The sequence below is a fragment of the Martes martes genome (genome assembly GCF_963455335.1).
Source record: "Martes martes genome assembly, chromosome: 2".
NCBI classification, from domain to species: Eukaryota; Metazoa; Chordata; class Mammalia; order Carnivora; family Mustelidae; genus Martes; species Martes martes.
In genome coordinates this window covers 13,389,106-13,405,918 of record NC_137889.1, presented here as the reverse complement: position 1 = coordinate 13,405,918, position 16,813 = coordinate 13,389,106, and the positions used below count along the sequence as shown (strand labels likewise).

At 37.1% G+C, this 16,813-nt stretch overlaps 1 protein-coding gene and 1 pseudogene across 10 annotated transcripts in view; one reads left to right on the top strand and one right to left on the bottom strand.

Annotated features, from left to right (window-relative positions):
• The window catches only part of TENM3 (teneurin transmembrane protein 3), a gene marked incomplete at its 5' end in the record, with an annotated part of 433,573 nt that overhangs the window by 193,789 nt on the left and 222,971 nt on the right, over window positions 1-16,813 (bottom strand). The gene's annotated exons all lie outside the window — the stretch shown is intronic.
• On the top strand, window positions 5,217-6,917 carry LOC308338631 (T-complex protein 1 subunit zeta-like; annotated as a pseudogene). Its single transcript has one exon. The product of its transcript is annotated as a T-complex protein 1 subunit zeta-like (transcript).

Here is a 16,813-nt window from a genome sequence, read left to right as displayed (position 1 = left end):
AGTTGCAGAAGGCAAAAACAGAGCTTTCTTGAGAGTTAAAAAGCTTTTTCCAAACTTCCTAATACCACGTATATGGCTGTCATATTATACAGAACATGGATTTATTCATCTCCTTCTTGCTTCATATAAATTATCTCTGCTATTGTCTTCTTTGTCATTGGATGACAGCTTTTGGGGGTTATATTTTATAAAAGGAAACTTCTTTTAAATGGCTGTAACATCTCTTTGAAGATATTCTGATTTCTATGGTTGCTGTTCAAAAACATACAGCTAATCTAAAAAGTTAAGCACCCTAACTTATTTCAGGGGATGGAAACAAATGTAAATGGCTACCTTCTCCTTGTTAAAACAGTTCATCTTTTACTATACTTAACCCTAGTAATGCCACAGATTTATCCTCTATGGAATTCTTAGTTTTGCATAATCATTTCTCACAGAAACATACATAAAACTTACCTATTATATATGCATAGAAACTTGGATAAAAATACCTTCAAAATATCTCAGTATATGTTTCAAGCTATTCTTCTACCCATTTTAAAATACTTTACTTTTTAAGAAAATAAGCAAAAAGGGAAGACGCTATTACTATCTTGACAATAAAGAATTGTTGACATAAGATCAATAAATACTTCTCTCCTCTCTCATTACCTAATGAGCGTTTGATTTTAGTGCAATTAAATTTTATTGACTTTAAATGGAGTACATGATATGATATAAATAAAGCACATATTTGTAATATGTATAAGGACAGGCTAGAAGGCAACTAAAAGCTATTACACTGTAACAAATGGCTTTAAAGAATAAGAAAAGCAGCTCGAACATTCCAAATAATGCAAATTTGCTATGCCTTTCAGATAATATATTCTTTGTCACAAAGATGTCTTGTACAGAAGAAAGCACTAAAAAAGGAAACAGGAGACATAGGGTTTCATGCTAGCTTTAACTAAACGTAACCTCATATGAATCAACTAACTTCTGGGGCTCAGTTTTTCTCTTCTGTAAAAAAAAATGGTGTTTGGGGGCATGGTCGGCTCAGGCAATGAATTCTGAAGTTTTTTAGTTCTAAAATTCTTTTAGGTATTACATACTATTTTCTTGAAACATATTAAATTATGTTATGAATATTCAAATTTTAAGGTAGTGAAAAGCCCCACATTATCTTCAGTTATACATATAAAACATTAAAGGGACATACAGTATAAAAATTACTTTAGGGGCACCTGGGTGGCTCAGTGGGTTAAGCCTCTGCCTTCGGCTCAGGTCATGATCTCAGTGTCCTGGGATCCAGTCCCGCATCAGGCTCTCTGCTCAGCAGGGAGCCTGCTTCCCTCTCTCGCTCTGCCTGCCTCTCTGCCTACTTGTGATTTCTCTCTGTCAAATAAACAAATAAAATTTTAAAAAAAAATTACTTTATTTCGATTTAAGTATTATGAGAACCTGACCATATTAATTCATGGCACAAATATCCTACCATATTATCTTGTTACGGATATTAAAAATAATGTTTATTTTTAAAATAAACCATTCTGTATTACACATATTGTAACTAGTAAATCTTAAGGTACTTATAGTCAAAATCACTTTGTATCAAACTTAAATTTATTTCAGATTTCTATATTAAAACTGCTTATGGAAACAACTGAAAAAAAAAAAAGCCAGCATGAAACTTTCAAACTTAAAAGAAAACTAACCAGCCTCTTAAAAGTTATGATGGCAATTATAATGCATTTAAAAAACTATAGTTAATCAATTTTAGGAAAAAAAAGATTCAGTTTACTTGAAATCTTTCTCTGATTTTTCTTTTTTGAATATTTCAGCAACTCTAGGAAAAATAAGTGATCAAGAAACACTCAGAGGGGCGCCTGGGAGGCTCAGTGGGTTAAGCCGCTGCCTTCGGCTCAGGTCATGATCTCAGGGTCCTGGGATCAAGCCCCGCATCGGGCTCTCTGCTCGGCGGGGAGCCTGCTTCCTCCTCTTTCTCTGCCTGCCTCTCTGCCTACTTGTGATCTCTCTCTGTCAAATAAATAAATAAAAATCTTAAAAAAAAAAACCCACTCAGAAAGTATCCAATAACACTGCCGATCTCATTTCCCCCAAAATACTAACTTTGCCATTGTCTTTTCCCCTAGCGTATTATTTGATCTCGTATTTGTTATCTGCAATTTATTGAGTCCACATTATCTACAAATGCCTTTCACTGAAACAGAATAAAATTTTTTGTTTCCTTCCAATCACATGATGGTGTCCAGGCAGAGAAGTTCGTTACCGCAAACATTAAGTATTATGTAGATGCAAAAAAAATTCAACAGAACCCACGGCATCCTTCCCCTTCTTGGGATGTGCAATGAGGGTGATCTGTTAGGTGGAAACCATGCAATGATGCTCTTTGATGAAAAGGGAAATAGTCATAGTTTAAGCTGACACTTGCATATTTATGAATGCCCTTCCCTGTTAATAATTTTGGGGTAGTTTTTTGTGTGTATGCAGCACTAAAAGCCTCTTCCCAATGTGTATTTTTCCGCTGCTGTAATGACTTAGCACCAACAGAAAGAAGGGTACAGCGAAAAGAACTGCAAAGTACTACAGAAATGCAAGGTACTATTGTTTAGTAGATTAATGATCTGGATTTCCTGAGGCTCTGTTGTGCCTTTTAAAATAGTAGTAAGCATAGCTTGTTGAAGCTGGAAGGCTGGGACTTTATATAGGATGCTAATTGCCACTAGAAAACTTCCTCTCACAACAGAGGTTCAAAAGAAAGCAGGTGCCTAAGATACTCTTCCACGGATCTTCTGATCTTTCCTTTCATGAATCCACAAGCATTTTCGGACCAGTTTATTAAAATTTTCCATTGAAGAGATAAATGAATTTACAGCGGAGAAGAATAAAAACGAGCCGGCATAGTAGTATGCTCAGGCTGCCGTTACAAAATACTACAGATTGGGGGACTTAAAAAATGGAAATTTGCTTTCCAACAGTCCTGGGGCTAGGAGTTCAAGATCAAGGTCTGGCAGAGTCAGTTTCTAGTGAGGGTTCTTTTCCTGGCTCGCAGAGAGCTGCTTTCTCCCTGCGTCTCACTGGGCAGAGCTGGCTAGCTCTCTAGTCTTTCTCCTTAGAAAAACACCAAGCCTCTGGAACCAAAGCCTCACCCTTATTATCTCACCTAACCTTAAGTACCTCTTTAGACTTAACCTACCACCAAATATAGTCACACGAGGGGGTGGTTTACAGCTTCAACATAGGAATCTGGGGAGAAACCAACGTTCAGTCTGTAACACCCGGGTTCAAGTTCCCTGTCTAAAATTTAGCAACTGCAGCTTGAGCAAATCAATTTCCTGTTTTAACTTTTCTGATTCCTCATCTGTACAATGGGATTAATAATCACTCTTATATGGAGGATTCAAAGAGATAATGTATATTAGAGTATTTTTATAAACTGTGAAAAATTATTTTAATGTAAGGTCCTATTTTCCAGACTTTTACCGTTTATTCAAATACAGCAATAAAAATATTTTTATCATATATATTTTTATATACACATATAAAAAATATAAATTTTTTTTGCCAAAGAAGATGTTTATATATAGTGAGTATATCCAAAAGATAATTTCTTAATTTCCTTCTACAAAAAAGTCTTAAAAATTCTGTTTTCATTTTTAAACTTATTAAGGCAAATACAACCTAAATTTCTTTTTAAAGCTTTTATTTATTTATTTATTTATTTATTTATTTGACAGAGCACAACCACAGGGAGCAGCAGAGGGAGAGGGAGAAGCAGGCTCTCCCCCGAGCAGGGAGCCTGACAAGGGGCTTGATCCTGGAACCCTGGGGTCATGACCCGAGCCAAAGTCAGACGCCTTAATGCCTAGGCCACCCAGACCCCCCATAAATATTTTTGAAAGTATCTGCCAATATTATTTAGAGTGTTTGCTGAGGATAACGCATCACTAGCATAAAAGATGGAACGAAAGTACATCATGTGTACCATGTGTGTGTAGAGGGGCTAAAATGTGCTTCGGTCCTGGGTGAGGAACCCATACTTTCAGGTACTGAGTTCGTACTCTTCGCATTTAAAGCAACACACAAGAAAATGATGCTCCCACCAACACATGTGCAAATGTAGAAATGAATGAAACAACTTTGTGTTTTATGGCATTTACTTTGAAAATCTGATTAAGATAAATGTCTTTAGCTCCTAATTCTTCAATGTCACGTTGTCATAGTTCCCATCAGCAAGATGTTTTAAAGGCTTTCGATTAATATTGCATGCCAGAACTGAAATTACATCCTTTGTCGTTTAGTTCCTAATGGTGCAAGTGATATGTATCAAGTAGTGTTTTATGAAGCGTGTGTGATTTTTATTATAGGCTGTTTTCACAAATCTTTTTCAGGTTTCGGAAAGACTGCTTAGGGTTTCCAATACATAGGTTGTTCTGTTGAAAATCATGAAGATTCTTAAATCAGAGGTGAAATCTGTATTATTAGAATTTACTTATCAATAAAAAACTCTACCTGAATCTGTTGTGCTTCCATTTGCACAGTCTTGAATATGTTTGCTTCTTCCCAAATATTTTACTAAATCACTTCTTCTAATATTCGCAAAATAGGTGCCAAATACACATCACTCACAAAAACCTTCATCCGTGAGCACGTGCCTTATCTGCCTAGTAAGGAAAATACGTAGCATGTGGACATAGTATATATTAACTATTGAAGGCTGACTGGGTTTGTGCTGCAAAAGTATGAATTTTATCTTTTATATATAATTACTAATTTATTTTTAACAGAAATTAGTAACCTGACATGAATTTCAAAGTTTCTAAAACTCAGTCATATCATATAGAATTCACTTCCATTTATTAAAGACCCAGTGTCATAATATAATCTTCTTTATACATAAACTAGGAGGACACAACTGAAAAAAAGAAATTCTTGTATTTGATAAATATATGTCAACATATGTACACTCCTTGCATCTACTTTTAACATATTCTATTCTTTCAGCCTTGGTTACATTTATCTATAAAATAAAGGGATAGATCACAATTTCTAATACCTCTTCCCAGTTTAAAAAAAATTCCACAATTCTAGAGCATTTTATATGTGTGTGTGTTTGTGTGTGTGTGTGTGTGTGTCTGCACGTGTGCGTGTGTGTGTGTGTGTGTGTGTGCACATACATACAGTTTAAAGCTTTGGTTGCTGACTTCAAGTATCAAATGCTGTTATGCTTTATCACTTTGTATTTTATGAAATATAAATCTACTCAAGGTTTTGGGCACTCTGCAGGCCTGGTCCCTTCCTCTTCCTCTGCTGTGTCAGCTACTGTGGCTGCAAAGACCCTGAACTCCAAGGCCAAGGTGCCTGAGCCCAGGCAGCACACACAGTTAACATCGGCATAGCCCAGGGGATGTGGGACACTCTGAGAACCAACTTGGGGCCTAACGGTGCCAGGAAAATGGCCGTTTCTAGAGACATCAAGCTTACTAAACATGACGACACGCTGCTTCCGCCAATGCAAATTGGGCGTCCAACAGCCTCCTCACTAGCCAACGTAACAACAGCCCTGGATGACATGAGTGGCGACTGTACCATTTCCAACATTCTAATCACTGGAGAGCTGATGGAACAGGTGGATGTCTACATTTCTGAAGGTCTTCATCTCAGAACGACAACATGCAGATTTGAGTCTGCAAAGGTACAGGTACCTCAGCTTTTGGAAGAAGTCAAAGTTAGCAAATGGACAGGGAACAGCACTTAACGGGTGTCTTGGCCAGAATATCTTTCTCTACTAATGCTCACACTGCCCATACTGAAGTCCTAACAGAGGCTGGGGCGGCCTGCATTTTGGCTGTTACAAAACAAGATGGACCTACTGACCTTTTCATGGCTGAGATTATAGACAAGAAACATAAATCTGAAATGAATACAAGTTTACTCAGAGATCTTGTTTTGGACCAAAGGGCATGGAGTCCCAATGTGAAGAAGAGTAGAAGATTCCTACGTCCTCATAACGTGCAATGTGTTCTCAGAATACGAAAAAAAAAAAAAAGAAGCAGATTGTGGCTTTTTTAAAACAAGAATTCAGAAGAGAAACTAGTAAACGCTGAAAGAAAATTCATTGAGGATACAATTAAAAACATGATAGAACTGAAAAAAGAAAGTCTTGTGGTGATTCAAAGATCTGTTATTTAATGAAAAGGGAACTGACCCTTTTCCTTAGATGCTCTTCCAAAAAAAAAAAAAAAAAGGTATAACAGCTCAGTGCAGAGCTAAAAAGAGAAGTATAGAAAGGCTGACTCTTGCTCGGGGTGGGGTAGCCCTAAATTCTTTTGATGACCTAAATCCTGATTGTTTGGGACGTGCAGGTTTCATCTCTGAGTATATATTGGGAAAAGTTAACCTTCAGTAAGAAATGTAACAATCCCCGCTCTGTCACATGACTGGTCAAAGGACCAAGTAAGCACATCCTCACTCAAATCAAGGATGCAATAAGAGATGGCTGGAGGGCTATTAAAAATGCTATGGCTGATGTCTGGGTGGTTCCAGGTCCTGGGGCAGCAGAGCTGGCAACGGGAGAAGCCCCGATTATAAGTCCAGTCAAGGGCAGGGCCCAACTTGGAGTTCAAGCATTTGCGAATGCGTTGCTCATTATTCCCATGGTTCTTGCTCAGTGCTCTGGTCTTGACTTTCCAGAAATACTAATTGAAATTAAAGTGAAAGCAGAACACTCAGAATCAGGTCAACTTGTTGGAGGTGTGCATCGAAACAGAGGTGAGCCAATGGCAGCCGCAGACATTGGCATATGGCGTAACCACTGTGGGAAGAAACCCCTCCTTCATTCCTGCACCGTGATGGCCGCCAACACTCTCCCGGTTGATGGGACTGAGCAAGCTGTGATGAGTTCTCCAGAAGGCTGAACTGAAGCTTTCCCTGTACCATCTGACTCATGAAGACTCTATGCAGTGCTGTTAAGAACAGAGCTATGGAATTTTTGTCCAAGCTTCAAATGATTTTCAAAGGCATTTCCCATACAAAGGAGAAATCACTAGCACCTATTCACATTCTTATGTTCTGGAATTATAATCACAGCATTTTAAAAATTGCACTGCAGTGTACATACAGTAAGCAGGCCATTTTTACCAAGGAGCAGGATGCTTGCCTGTAGCTTCCGGGATCTAAAAAATGCATGTTAGATAAGCATATGTGATCTAACTTGTTATTAGTATTCCTCCAAAACCAAAACAAAACAATCTCCTAAAGATAAAACAACTGACCAAAGACATTATAAAGGACATTATAAAGGGCTTATTCTGGGATGTGTCTCCCTCGGGCTATATCTCCGTCTTTGATGTAAGATAAAGCTGGCTACCTCTCTCCTGAGTTAGTTGTGGTCTTCAGGGATCTCACAGACATGTGGCTTTTGCCAACTATATGTCTGTTATAAAGGAGAATAAAAATATTAACATGAAGATCGACAGTCTTATCCAGCGTTGCCCTGCACATTCATCTTGTTTGGATAATTGCACATTTAAAATTAGAGTCTACTTATCTGGTTCTAGACATTAGGGAATAACGCACATGGAAGAGGTTTTTCAAATTCTAATTCCCCACGGCAGATCACTGCAATTCTCATTAATTCTATAAGGAAGAGCTTGCCTCTCCTTCAATGTTTACTTGAATTTTTTCTGCTGTATGTGGTTCACTGAAGGAATGGCAATAGTTCACTTTAAAAACGTTCTCTCCATTAGCGGGAATCGATTTTCTAAAGCATTCCAACACATCCATATCCAGTCTATAACAATTCCTTTAACCCCTGATATTCACAAAACTGTGTGCCTAAAAGAAAATGTTCTTCACTACAAAAAAAACAAACAAACAAACAAAAAAAGAAAACCACAAGGAAAAACAAAGAAAAAGGAACTACATATGTTTCTCTACTTTATTTTTTTTTTTGCTAACCATAACTAAATTGCTTTACCCAGTAATTTCACAAAGAAGTTATAAATCTAAAAGGGAGTTATAAATCTAAAAGGGAGTTTTTAAAAAATCTAGGCTTAATGTAACTTTATAGACCCAAATGCAAAAGTGGGGGGCACAATGGGAGGGAGAAATCTACAGAAGAAATTTTATACTCATTAAAGTTTATGAAATTCATTAGGCTATGTGCTCACATACATTATTTTATTTACTCTCAGAGCCACCATAAGCTGTTGGTATTATTCCTATTTCATAAGCAAGAAAAGAAAGTTCTGAGAAATTAAGAACTCTGGCAATGGTCAGGGAAAAAGACTCCAAAGCTTTCCGTACTAATTTATACAGGGATAATTATTTTTGTCAGTTTTGATGTAAACATGTTGTCAAGAAGAAAATGAAGATAAAATGTTAGCTTTAAGACAGTACTGCTGACTAAGGAAACATTGGCCTTAAACAATACATTAGACCAGATGTACTTCTCAGATATATACATGTTCCATCCCCAAACTGCAGAATGCACATTGTTCTCAGTGCATATGGAACATTCTCCAGGATAGATCACGTTAGGCCACAAACCAAGGCTCAATAAATTCAAGAAGACTGAAATCCTATCAAGCTTCTTCTTTAACCACAATGGTATGACACTAGAAATCAATTACAAGAAGAAAGCTGGAAAAATCACAAAAACGTAAAATCGGATAACCAATGAGTAAATGAATAAATCAAATAAGAAATAAGCAAATACCTAGAGACATAACAAACATATACAACTTACCAAAATCTGGGGATGCACCAAAAGTGGTTCTAAGAGGAAAGATCAAAGTAATACAGGCTTACCTCAAAACAAAACAAAACAAAACAAAACAAAAACAAGAAAAATCTCGATTTAACTTTACACATAAAAGAGCTAGGAAAAGAACAAACAAAGCCCCTAGTCAACAGAAAAAGGACATAACAAAGATCAATGAAACTAAGACCTGGTTCCTTAAAAAGATAAACAAAACCGACAAACCTTTAGACCAAGAAAAAAAGAGAGAGTGTTCTAATAAAGTCAGAAATGAAAGAGAAGTTACAACTAACACCACAGAAATAGAAATGATCATTTGAGAATACTACAAATAATTAGATGCCAACAAATCGGACAACCTAGGAGAAATGAATACATTTCTAAAAACATACAATCTTCTAAGACTGAGTCATGAAGAAACAGAAAATCTGAAGAGACCGATTACTAGTAAAGAGATTAAATTAGGAATCAAAAACCTCCTGATGAACAAAAGGTCCAGGACCATATGGCTTCACCAGTAAATTTTACCAAACATTCAAAGAAGATTTAATACCTATCCTTCTAAACTCTTCCAAAATATTAAAAAAGAGGGAGCACTTCCAAATTCATTTTAGGAAACCAGTATCACCCTGATATCAAAACCAAATAAGGACCCCACCAAAAAAGAAAATTACAGGCCAATATCACTGACAAACACAGATAAAAATTCTCAACAAAATATTAGGAATATATCCAATAATACATTAAATAATACATTAAAGGATTGTGTGTCATGATTAAGTGGAATTTATTCTAGGAATGAGGGTTGATTCAACATCATATTTGTAAGTCAATTAATGTGATATAGCCCATCAACAAAACAAATAATAAAAACCATATGATCACCTCAGTAGACACAGAAAGTCTCGATGAAATTCAATATCCATTTATGATAAAAACTCAACCAACTGGGTATAGAGGGAATATACTTCAATATAGTAAAGGCTACATATGACAAACACAAAGTTACTCATACTACTCAACATCATACTTAATGGTAAAAACCAGAAAGCTCTCCAGGATCAGAAGCAAAATAAGGACGCCCACTCTCATCATTTTTATTCAACAAAGTATTGGAACTCCTAGTCACAATAATTAGGCAAGAAAAAGAAATAAAATGGTATCCAAACTGGAAAGGAATTAGTAAAACTGTCATTATTTGCAAATGGCATGATACTATATATGGAAAATCTTTAAGACTCCACCAAAAAAATAAAATGTTACAAGAAGTAAATTCAGTAAAGTAGCAGGGCTCAAAATCAACATAGAGTAATCTGTAGCATTTATATAACTAATAGGTAAAAGACCTGTACACTGAAAACTAAAAAAACACTGATGAGAGAAACTGAAGACATAAATAAATGACAAGATATTCTATACTCATGATTAGAAGAATTCATATTGTTAAAATGTCCATCACACCCAAAGCAATCTACAGATTCAAAGCAATTCCCATCAAAACTCTAATGGCATTTCTCACAGAACTAGAACAAGTAATTCTAAAATTTTTATGGAACCATAAAAGATCCTGAAAAGCCAAAGCAATCTTGAGAGAGACTAACAGAACTGGAGGCATTATGTTCCCTGATTTTAAACCATACCATGAGTCAAAACAGTATGGTATTGGTATAAAAACAGACAGATCTGTGGAATGGAACTGAATTAAACCCACACATATATCGACAATTAATTTATGACAGAGGAGCTAAGAACGTACAATGGAGACAGGACAGTCTCTTCAATAATGGTGTTAAAAAAACTGGACAGCCACATGCAAAAGAATGAAAATGGACCACTATCTTACTCCACACACAAAAATTAATTCAAATGGATTAAAGACTTGTAAGACCCGAAACCACAGAATTCCTAAAGGAAAACACTCAACATCGGTCTTAGCAATATTTTGTGGATCTGACTCCAAAGACAAGGGAAAGGAAAGCAAAAATAAATAAATGGGATTACATCAAACTAAAAAGCTTCTGCACAGTGAAAGAGACCACCATCAGAATGAAAAGGCAGCCTGCTGAATGAGAGATTTTTGCAAATCATGTTATCTGACAAGGCATTAATTTCCAAAATACACACAAAATTCATACCACCGAATAACAACAACCTGTTTAAAAAATGGGACAGAGGAAATAAATATTTTTCCAAAGAATACATACTCAAGTGTTAGCAAGGATATAGAGAATAGGAACACTTGTACACTGCTGGTGGCAATGTAAATTGGTACAGACACTGTGGAAAACAGTATGAAGTTTCCTCAGAAAATCACGAAAAGAACTACAACGTGATCCAGCAATTTACCTTCTCGGTATTTATATGAAGAATATGAAAATGCTGATTCAAAAAGATATATGCACCCCTATGTTCACTACAGCATTATTTACAGTACCCAAGAACTAGAAACAACCTAAACGTTCATCAGTATATGAATGAATAAGGAAGATGTGGGGTGTGTGTGTGTGTGTGTGTGTGAGAGAGAGAGAGAGAGAGAGAGAGAGAGAGAGAGAGAATGGAATACTACTCAGCCATAAAAAAGAACAAACTCTTGCCATTTACAACAACATCGATGGACCTTGAAGGTATTTCACTAAGTGAAGTAAGTCAGATGGAGAAAGAAAAATACAGGGGCGCCTGGATGGCTCAGTGGGTTAAAGCCTTTGCCTTCAGCTCAGGTCATAATCCCAGGGTCCTGGGATCGAGCCCTGTATCCGGCTCTCTGTTCAGCAGGGAGCCTGCTTTCCCCTCTCTCTCTGCCTGCCTCTCTGCCTACTTGTGATCTCTGTCAAATAAATAAATAAAATCTTTTTTAAAAAAAAGAAAGAAAGAAAAATACAGTATGATTTCACTTATATGTGAGATCCAAAAAAACCCCAAAAAAACCAAAATGAACAAACAAAATCAAACCCTGTAGATATAGAGAAGAGATCGGGGTTACAGGTGGGGAAGAAGGAAAAGGATAAGTGAAATGGATGAAGGGGATCAACTCTACAGTAGAGAAGGATCACTAGGCTCTTAAATGTTGCCCACTTTGTAGGGCAGACAGCTGTTGAATTGGAATGTTGAACCCCTGAAACTTACATATTGTTACGTATCAATTTTACCGCCACTAAAAAAAAGTACTGTAGAAATTCAGTTTTATTTTATTTCAACTTTTTAGAAATTCAACTTTAAATGAAGAAATACTTGCTTTATTTTGAGTCTGGGATCGGAGTGCCATCTAGTTAAGGCAGAGCTGGAGACCACATTCCAGCAGTGATAGCGAAAGCCTTGTTTTAGTACAGGGAAACTGCACAGCCTTTTAAATGGGGAATGCAGATAAAAAATAATTTGGATGTTATTTTCCAGTTTCATAGAGTTCAACATCTTTCAGATGTAGACAGCATTCTGTCTCATTTTTTAATTTTTCTGAAGCCAGTTCATTTCTTTCTGATGGTGAGAAACAAAAATGTATTAAGTTAAACAAATTTTTTCAGAAGTAATTATTCAAAAAAAATTGCACCACAAAATCTGAGATATAATTGCTTTTCTTCTTGTCCTTATAATACATCTTGGGGTTGCGAGGTTATTTTACAAACTCACAATAGTTGCTAATGTAAGCATAAAATATTTTTCCTAACGTGCTTAAGGGATTACCAGAGTTATCAAATCAAACAGTACTACAAAGCACAATCCCATAGGCTCATCTTTGATTATCACCACAATTTACAGACAAATATTTGAGACGGCATTATTAAAAGTTAATGGCCTTCTGGTTTATAAAGAACTGTTAACTCCTTAACTCCTTGCCTTCATTATATACTGCCACGGTTTATATTGTAGTGAGGACATCAAACTAGGGTCAATTTCATAGATTTACATTCAAAACAACATAATACCTGTCTCCCTTATAATTCTTACCTCTTAACCCATCATGTTAAAATACTGAGTAATTCTAATGGTTTTACCTTACATACATTATAAAAACAGAGTATGAGAATAGAGTAAAAGCACGATTTATATTTAATGATCAGCTTTCTGCAAGCCAATGCAATTAGATGTAGCACACCTTAAAACGACCATATGATCAAAAGATATTCACCAAAATCAAGTGACAAAGGCGGATGCACTGAAACACATACGCAAATGAGAAGGTAGTCGAACAAAGAATACTAATTAACTTTCAAACAACAGAGATCGTGAAATCCAAGTTACAGGTAACACATCACCATGCACCCCAAAATGAAAAGTGACCCCCAAAACACTCTTTAGATTCAAAACCGTGCCACACGTAATTAGCAATCAAACGAAGCCATCAGGTTTAAGCGGTAAACATTTTGCCCTGTCGCAAAGTCGTGAGGCGGGTAAGTTCCCAGAAGAGGCTGTGATGTCTGGCATGCCTTCATTCCTGCCTGGAGCTCACAAAGCCCTAGCATAATGAAAACACTTTCTGATTTCAAGGCAAGTCAGAAATACGAACATTTAGAACCGGGTTGAGCTAATGGAGCTGTCAAATAGGGAAGTTACACCCACAATGAAATGGTCACATAATGATCTCGTTTTCATCCTAACTGGGGGGAAAAATTCTTTGTGAAGAACCCTGTAAATGTTGTTGGTAAAAGAGGCTCACAACAAAAGGGGAAGGGAAAGTAAAAACAAAACAAAACAAAACAAAATCAGTGTTTGCAAGGGTTATTTCTTCAAAGAATTACAGCTGAGGTCAGAGATAATGTGGTACAGGAGGAGACGGTGAATTTAGTTGAGTACCTTCCTTTAAGTGCTTTATTCCCTTTCATTTAGAATACAGAAAAGAGTCAGAACAAGACAAAAGACAAGGAAAGAACCAAATTTCCAAAATAGCATTACGCTACATTATTAATAGTGTCGTACTAAGAGAAATGACAGCTCTCAATAGAGTACTTTTGTCTCTACTTACTTTAATTAAACTCCCTAGGCTTTAAAGTGAATTTGAACTTTTCTTTTAAACAGAAAAAAGAAAATCATCAAGACTGATTAAGATTTGATTTCTGTCCTCTAATGGTCCTCAAGCATAGTTATATCCTATTCAAAGGGAGAAAAACAGCAAATAGCAAAAACAAACCCCATCCTGTAATTTTCTTCAAAGAACTAGGATTTCAGCCTCTGCTTCTCTGCCTTCTCACAGGTAAATTAGTTCCTAGTGTGTCTCCTCTTTTCTAACAGGCACTGATCCATTAAATTTGAAATGAGAATTACAACAAAATTATACTAGTATGAGTGTTTCAATTAACTTTCTCTATACCAGGCTACCTTAACAACTTTGCTTCAGAATAAACCAATGTGATTAAAAAAAAAATCACTGTAAAGTGTGATCCCTGAAGACTAATGGAGATAGCACATCTATATGGGGGGGGGGGGAGAAATTTTCAAATCTGTGGACATGATTTTAAAAATCCACTGTAGCCAACATAATGTCATCATTCATACCTTAACACGCCTTAAAGGGCTCACATTTTGTCTTCTCCAATTGCCCATCTGCCCAAACTAAAGTCATCCCACTCCTTCCATACCCCTGCCCAACCCATTGTCCCTTTCTCAACCATTTTCTCTTTTCCACTGAAATCATTACTTTGTACTCGAAAGTCTGGTGACGTTTTTGACTTATTACCCTCTTTGATCCTCTGTATTCAAGCATCAACAAATCTGTTGTTAGCCGATTATAAAAACGTGCCTTGATTATGTACCCTCCACTGGATTCCCATTGCCTCACTTATCTGGACCCCTATCATCTCTCCCTCTCTACGCCTCATTTATTAAATAAAAACCCTTGTCTGCTGACTCGGTATAAACCCTGTAAAAAATTATACATTGACATCTTTGTCTGTTGACTCCCTCCACGCCAGTCTATCCTGTATACAATGGACAACTTTGTTTTCTATAAATGTATTCCTCTTGAATCAGCAATGGTTCACTGCTGCCAAACCACAAGTTCAAATTTTATTTCCCCAATAATGTTCAAGTCCTGTGGAATACAGAAGGAGAAGACAGGTTGATTGGTCTAATGGAGCTTTTGCTCTTTGGGAGACAGGACTTATATACTTGGAGCAGCTAGACCATACATCTCAGGCAAGCACAAAAAAAAATTTTAAAAATTCAAACTATATGAGGAAAGCAATTCAGAAAACCTTTGCTTTGTGCTGGGCTTAGTTTGGAAGGCTTTAAGCATAGGCTACACCTTCGATAAACCAAAAGGAGAAGCAAAGATATAGGTAAGTCAATGGGGCCATAAGACCAAGAGGTGAGCAATGATACTGGTTTGGAAGGCAACTGAAGTGAGAGTTCTGGGTAGACCAACAGTGGGACCAGCTGATGACTTTAAAATCCAAGCAGGAGAATTTTTATTTGATGTGGTAATGCTATGCAGAGGCCCACTGCAAGGGATTTATTATGAGAAAAGAAGTGGAAGGAAGATTAACCTGGGTGCCTGTCGAGGGTCTAGGGATCTTGGGACAGTATCTGGCTGTAAAGTGATGACTATCTTTTTAATTGTGGGAGCAGAATACACTCATTTGGTAATGGTTCATTTACTCATTCCACACATATTTACTGGGCACCCACCACAGCATGAGGGATGTATCAGTTTAAAAGAAATTAGGTTTCAGCCATGTTGATAATGGTTTTGAAATGTTTCCATATTAGGATAATTTGTTAAGATACCTTATAGGCTGCTGAGTATTTGAGGAATTGTAAGGAAAGCCAAAACTGGAAAAAAAGAATTCCATTACTTAGGTGCATGATAATCATAGCTGTTAGTGCTTAAAACAGAATATATTCTCCCAACTCATATGGTACTTTTTAAAAAATGTTATTTATTTATTTGACAGAGAGAGAGATCACAAGTAGGCCGAGAGGCAGGCAGAGAGAGAGGGAGAAGCAGGCTCCCCGCTGAGCAGAGAGCCCGATGCAGGGCTTGATCCCAGGACCCTGAGATCACGACCCAAGCTGAAGGCAGAGGCCTTAACCCACTTAGCCACCCAGGCGCCCCTATAGTATTTTTTTCTTCCAGATTCACTAATGATGCTGTTAAGGTAGTTGACCAACTTGATGAGGACTCCAGTGCTGTTTCTGAAATGAACTGTCACAGTTTCCTAGGAACCTACTAAATGGTTAGAAATTCCTTTTAGATATTCATCCCTTTACTACAGAAATACCACAGAAAGGGGTCTTCCTTTAAACCCTCAGTATCTTTAGAAATGCCTCCCGGGCTGATATTCCAACTAATCCCAATGAGTAAGACACAAAATATCTCCCTTATTGATTGATTGATTCATTCATTCAATAATTCATACAAGACATATACGATGGATACCTACAGTATTTCACGTACCTGCCGAGTGCTAGCAATTCAATGTTGAGTTAAACAGATTCTTTCCTGCCCTTCTGGCACTCCCACTGCATCTGATTCCCAATCTTTTTTTCGATTATACCATATTGTCCTCTCACTCTTGGGTATAAACATACAAAGAGATCAAATATTATCTAGCAAATAATCTAAGAGATGAAATATGTTCAATTCTGAAAGATTCACACAAGGCTTTCCTGATTAAAATAATGCTTGAGTTGTCCCGAGGAATGCGTATTTCAGGCAGAGAAGGCTTCAGGGCAGCTGGGAAAGAAGCAAAAGCAAGAAGATGGCACGCGGCACAATCAGGCCGTAGTTCAGACTGACTGACCCATGAAGGGTGTGGGCAGATGCTGGGATAGTGCCGGGGAAGGGCAAACGACTTAGTAAATGACGCTGGAAACGCTGGAAGGAAAAAGCTTTTGACTTGCTTTGGCTTGCGTTTTGGGTATAGAATTCACACACGTACTGTACGAGCAATGGAGAGCTGCTGAATGGTTTTAAGCAAATGAATGACAAGGTCCGGGGTGCATGTTACGTCATTCTGATAGTGGCGTGGGGATGAGCAAGTGAGTGAGTGTGAGTGTGTTGTGTGTGCATGAGTGCTGAGTGAGGACGGGGAGTAGATATTTGCAGTATTGCCCAGAGTA